This window comes from Ranitomeya variabilis, chromosome 6 (genome assembly GCF_051348905.1).
Source record: "Ranitomeya variabilis isolate aRanVar5 chromosome 6, aRanVar5.hap1, whole genome shotgun sequence".
Classification (NCBI taxonomy): Eukaryota; Metazoa; Chordata; class Amphibia; order Anura; family Dendrobatidae; genus Ranitomeya; species Ranitomeya variabilis.
Window position 1 is genome coordinate 163,158,790 of NC_135237.1, and position 6,734 is coordinate 163,165,523.

At 40.7% G+C, this 6,734-nt stretch overlaps 1 long non-coding RNA gene across 1 annotated transcript in view; it reads left to right on the forward strand.

The window, feature by feature from the left end:
* Positions 1–6,511, forward strand: part of LOC143783531 (uncharacterized) — a 137,559-nt gene extending 131,048 nt beyond the window's left edge. The window contains exon 3 of the long non-coding RNA XR_013217237.1: positions 6,161–6,511. This is a non-coding gene — a long non-coding RNA (uncharacterized LOC143783531). The remainder of the gene's footprint in view (positions 1–6,160) is intronic.
* The last annotated feature ends 223 nt before the right edge of the window (positions 6,512–6,734 follow it).

Below are 6,734 nucleotides of genomic sequence, written 5' to 3' on the forward strand. Positions count from 1 at the left end.
GTGGACAATTTGAAGTTGTCTCAGGAGAAGGCTCAGCAGTTTGCTAATCGCCGTCGCCGCGTGGGTCCCCGACTTCGTGTTGGGGACTTGGTGTGGTTGTCTTCTCGTTTTGTCCCTATGAAGGTCTCTTCTCCCAAGTTCAAGCCTCGGTTCATCGGTCCTTATAAGATCTTGGAGATTCTTAACCCTGTATCTTTTCGTTTGGATCTCCCAGCATCGTTTGCTATTCATAACGTGTTCCATCGGTCGTTATTGCGGAGGTATGAGGTGCCCGTTGTTCCTTCGGTTGAGCCTCCTGCTCCGGTGCTGGTGGAGGGAGAATTGGAGTATGTTGTTGAGAAGATCTTGGATTCTCGTGTTTCCAGACGTAAACTCCAGTATTTGGTTAAGTGGAAGGGTTATGGTCAGGAGGATAATTCCTGGGTGGTCGCCTCTGATGTTCATGTGACTGATTTGGTCCGCGCCTTCCATAGAGCTCATCCTGATCGCCCTGGGGGTTCTCGTGAGGGTTCGGTGACCCCTCCTCAAGGGGGGGTACTGTTGTGGATTCTGTTTTTGGGCTCCCTCTGGTGGTTACAACTGGTACTGGGTGACTTTGGTGGGTTGCGGTCTCTGGTTTCCACCTGTCCATCTGAGGCTGGGTGTTTCCTATTTAACCTGGCTTTCCTGTCATTCCCTTGCCGGCTATCAATGTATTCAGATGTGCTCAGTTTGGTTCTGACTACCTGCTTCCAGATCTCTCAGGATAAGCTAAGTTATGCTTTTCAGTTGTTTTGTTTTTTGTCCAGCTTGCTAAATATTACTCTATGCTAGTTGGAAGCTCTAGTGGGCTGAGGTGCTCCCCATGTGCCATGAGTTGGCACATGGGTGCTTGTAATCTCAGGATGGTTTTTGATTAGGGTTTTTTGCTGACCGCTCAGACCCCTTTTGTATCCTTCTGCTTTCTAGTTATAGCGGGCCTCGTTTTGCCAACTCTATTTTCATATCTATGTGCGTGCCTTCCTCTCATTTTCACCGTCAATACATGTGGGGGGCAACTATACCTTTGGGGTTTATTTCTCTGGAGGCAAGTTAGGTCTTTATTTTCTCTGCAGTGCTAGTTAGCTCTTAGGCTGGCGCGAGGCGTCTAGAATCAACGTAGGCACGCTCCCTGGCTATTTCTAGTTGTGTTTGTCAGGAGTAGGGCAGCGGTCAGCCCAGGTTCCATCACCCTAGAGCTCGTCCGTTATTTGAGTTATTTTTTGCTTGTCCAGTGCGATCCCCTAGCCATTGGGATCCATAACAGGGGTTTTCTTATACACCGTGTGTCATCTTATAGGGCAGGTGACCAATGTGCATGTGGTGGGGAGTGGTCCTGATGATGAAGAGAGGGAAGGTGTAAGTGGAGTATTCCCCTATTACCTCATTGTGGCAGTGATGCTCTTTGTGCTGGGGGGGCGGCGGCGGCGGTCCTCTTTGTGCAGCATGGGAGCTCTGTGCTGGGGCGGCGGCGGCATGTCTTTGTGTAGCATCAGGGCTCTGCCAGCATTTCCTTAAAGCCCGGAGGTCCCGGCAGCTCCATTGCTGCAATGCGGTGGCCTCCGGGAAAATGGCCGCTGGGGGCGGCGCATGCTCAGATTCAGATCTCGGCTCCCGAGATCTTGGGACGAGATACGCCACTGCTGCCCCACAGCACAGAGCCCCCACGCTACACAAAGAGGAGCTGCCACCACTGCGGCACCCCAGCACAGAGACCCCACACTGCACAAATAGGATCCGCCGCCGCCCCCAGCACAGAGAGCATCGTTGCCACAATCAGGTAATAGGGGGATACTCCACTTACACCTTCCTGGTAAGAAGCCTCCTCTCTTTGTTATCATGACCACTCCCCCCACCCACCATATGCACATTGGTCCGCACCCACCCTATAAGACGACACCAGGCGTATAAGACGACCCCCGACTTTTAAGAAGATTTTCAGAGGTTAAAAGGTCATCTTATATGCCAGAAAATACGGTAAATAGTTCTTTTAATCTATAAACTTCTGACAACATGTCTCCGAATTTCCAAGCAATAATATATTTGTATTTTTTCTGACAAAGAAAAATAAAAAAACAAACAACCAGTGCTTTCAGACCTCAAATAATGCAAAGAAAACAAGTTCATAATCATTTAGAAACAACAATACTAATGTTTTAACTCAGGAAGAGTTCAGAAATCAATATTTTGTGGAATAACCATGATTTTTAACCACAGCTTTCATCCGTCTTGGCATGCTTTCCACCAGTCTTTCACTTTGCTCCTGGCACAAAAATGTAAGCAGTTCTTCTTTGTTTGATGGCTTGTGACTATCCATCATCCTCTTGATTACATTCCAGGGGTTTTCAATGGGGTTCAGGTCTGGAGATTGGGCTGCCCATGACAGAGTATTTATGTGGTGGTCTCTTAATTTTTGTATCCAGCGTGACAGATCTTTCCTCTGACAACCTTAACAACCTCATTGATAGCAGCCAATGTGTCATAGTCTACATATTTAATTTCTAATACTCTATACTGAATAAATTAAGCTGTTTTGAAAAGGTTGCAACTAATTTTTTCATCATTTACATATCAGTCCTTTGATTTTCATAATTCAAAGACTTTTCATTCTTCGTATTGCAATTTCAATGTTGACGAGTGTGTCATATTTCCTCTATAAATATAAAATTGATTATAAAATAAATATAAATATAAAGTTGATTTTCAGGATAAAAAAGACTTCACCATAATGAGCTATTTCAGACAATATACCAAAGCAAAGTATTTAGTAAAATTAGTTTTATCAATATCATTCCCAGATCGCGACGACGCACATTGATCAAAATGCACATCAGGGTGGGGTGGGCATTCTTGTTCAGCTAATGTCCACTTTTTTATGGTTTCTGTTTATGGTTCATGAGTGATGTCTGATGTGTAGTGGTTATATTGACTTTTGGTACTAAAATTTACTATTAATGAATTCATTCCATGTACTTCTAACTCATTACCATATTTATTATTCTATCTGCTGTGTGCAATTTTTCTACGCTTGCAATACTACCTTCATATTCCTCCATCATTATTTGCATATCTAAAAGGTGTCAAGTTGTTCCCCCCTCTTTTTCTTCATTGTGTGGATTCATATTTTTATCCTTTTTTTACATATATTTTTTCAATAAAGATTGTGATTTTTATTCTGGTAGTTTTTCATGCCCTATGTTGCAATTTCAATGTTGAGGAGAGTGACCTACGTTCTCAAAAAAGAAATAAAGTGAATTTCCAGGATAAAAAAACACATCACCCTAAGGAGATATTTTAAATGGTATATCAAAGCAAAGTATTTTGTTGGATTAGTTTTATCACTATCATTCCTTGATTGCTCAAGTTCCATGGGAACAGTCCTATAAAAGCAGTACTTATTCCCTAGACACAGCACAGTATGTGATGCAAACAAGACATTATAGCACTGGGCACTCCAGTTAGGTAGCCTTATGCCATGCAGAAAGCAAACCAAAAGAACGCAAATTATCCTAAATGTGTGGATTATGGAACTGAAATATTAGAAACACAACACAAAAATAAATGTTGTGGTTTTCGTGCCAGTAATAGAAAACAAAAATCCAATTTCATGATTTCTGGGGTTTTCTTTCCAAAAAATGAATTTTAGTTATTTCATCCTGTTTGTTCATGGAGACCACATGTTTCATGTTTTTTTTTTTCGAGTGCTAATTTTAGAAAAATAACAAATTGTGGACAGTTTGATTACATCGCAAGGTCAGTAAAGTAGAAGTAAAATGTTAATTTGATAGCAGAGGCAATTATGTTTTTTTTTGGTTGGAAACTAACACGATGTTTATATAAAATGCATGCATACATAAATCAATTATCTACCTATTATATAATATGTGTTACATAGTGATTAGTTACACCAAATTACGTTGTAGCTTTAATTCTTCTACATATAAACCTCCCCTGTATTTGACAGTGCGGCCCTCATCAAGGCTCTACAGGAGGTTCTGTACACAGCAGAATTGCCAAATTTAACCCACTGTTTAAAGTAGCAGTCACACAGTCAGACAAAATACATTTATAAGGTGTTTGTGAAGAAAAGGGCAGCAGCTTTAAGGTCAGTAGTATGCCCCTTTACCATATGTAGGTTTTCATAGAAAGTCAGGTATCTTTCTATCTATCTATTTATTTATCTATCTACATTTTATAGGGAGAGGTAAATAGAACCGGCATTAGTCGAAAGGGCATAGTATTTACCAGAGATGAATAAAAGTCCACAATATAATAACTGTATGAGTGTCTGAAATTTATGATGGTTGCCAAGTTTGACAGGTCCCTTAATGATGAGCTGATTACCATGAAGGAAATCCACTGATTATAAATGATATTGAAATATCATTCCTTATTCATTACTTCAAGCATATGCTGTTTTTTGTATGTATGCCATATCTTTTATATATCTTTAATAAATAATGAAAACATTTAGACAAAAAGGTAAAATAAGCCATGGACACCATTATGATCAGCCTGAAGAAGGAAGAAATTATAGAATTATTTTAGTTGTAAGTAAGCAAATCATTTAGGCTAAACCTGAAAATGATCAAACTGCCAATTGATACATGTGAAAGTGACATATGAGAAGATTTAACTTGCGGAGGTACAAGTGTTGAGGGGCAGAAACACTGTGCCCATTTTGGCTGCAGTCGACACTGCACAGGTCTCAGAATTAGTTGTGTACAAACTCATGAATTCTATGAACATCTGCACCACTAATCCTGTCTACTCAAATGAGAGCCAGGCAAAGCCAATCACAGACTTCAGGTTAGTGATAGTTGGGGGTCTCACCATCACCCCTTCCCATAGATCAACATTTCTGCCAGGTCAAACATTTTATGATGCCCCTTCTGTATATCTAATATGTACCACTGAAAATGATCCCATGTATTTAGGATATACTATTGTTTTCCTGATGCTCTGAAAAGTTTTAACCACTTGAGATGAAGATGAAGAATATTCTTTAGTTTAATTTAAGCATATTTCTTGATCTTAACATTATGCTCCAAGACTTTTATGTAACACTGGGCTGTTTGGTTAAGCTTAGTGTTGAGCGATACCTTCCGATATGCATTGGTATCGGTATCGGATAGTATCGGCCGATACCAGTAAAATATCGGATCTCGCCGATACCCGATACCAATGCATTTCAATGGGACGCAAAGTATCGGAATGGTTCCCAGGGTCTGAAGGAGAGGAAACTCTCCTTCAGGCCCTGGGATCCATATTCATGTCTAAAATAAAGAATTAAAATAAAAAATATGGATATACTCACCTCTTCGGCGGCCCCTGGACTTTACCAATGTAACCGGGAGCCTCCGTTCCTGAGAATGAGCGCATGATGGGCCTTCGATGACGTCACGGCTTCTGATTGGTCGCGTGAGCGCTTATGTGACCGCTCACGCGACCAATCACAAGCCGTGACGTCATCGCAGGACCTTCACGCACTCATTCTTAGGAACAGAGGCTCCCGGTTACGGCAGTAAGGTCCAGGGGCCGCCAGAGAGGTGAGTATATCAATATATATATATATTTCCATACACTCACCTCTCTGGCGGCCCCTGGACCTTACCGCTGTAACCGGGAGCCTCCGTTCCTAAGAATGAGCGCGTGAAGGACCTGCGATGACGTCGCTGCCGGTTACAGCGGTAAGATCCAGGGGCCGCCGGAGAGGTGAGTATATCCATATTTTTTATTTTAATTCTTTATTTTACACATGATTATGGTTCCGATACCGATTCCCGATATCACAAAAGTATCGGAACTTGGTATTGGAATTCCGATACCGCAAGTATCGGCGATACCCGATACTTGCGGTATCGGAATGCTCAACACTATTAAGCATGCTAAGCCTAGGAAAAATGTCTACCACATTGGCAGAAACTAGAACCAATAGACATAGAAATTTGTTTCAGACAGATTTGCTTAAATCGGTTAACAGATTTGAGACTTGTTTCAGTCTGAATAAAATTATTCTCTGAGTTTTTTTTAGACCCCAAAAGATAATAAACATGGAACCAGGAAGGGATTAATAAATAATCACCTTGCCTAGGCCCACCTAGGCTCTCCTTTTGATCTTCTCTTCGATCTTCTCTTCCAGGTCATCCAGACTCTATCATGTGAAAACAAGAGGCCTAATCAGTGATGGAAGATCAAGAATAGAAATCCAAAGAGAAGAGTGAAAGGCGAGGCATTACAAGTGAAAACTAGCGCTGGACAAGTGACTACAATCATTTCTTTCACACCTTAAAATGAATCCAGCAAAATGTCTGTCAGCTGGTTGCAATGTTCATGTGTTTTTGCAAATTGAATCTGTAAAAATTTGTGCAAATTAAACTCCTAACATTTCAAATTTTGACAAATAAAAATGTCAGGAAGTTCATAAAAAATTGATTAGTTGCAAAAAGATTTGCTCATAACTAAGAACTAATAAGCTAAGATTGCATTGACATATCTGATTTAAATATAGGTTTTCCACATACATTAACATCTGTAATTGTTCCTGAGGGTGTCATGTGATCAGCAAGTTTTGTGAATTAATTGATTGTGAAAAAATGTTATCAACTATAAATGTATTGGTTGTGAAACAAATATCATAAGTCTGTAACCTTTCACTTATTTCTGCTATGTATAGTAAATCCAGGAGGCATATGTACTCACCAAAAACATGCAGA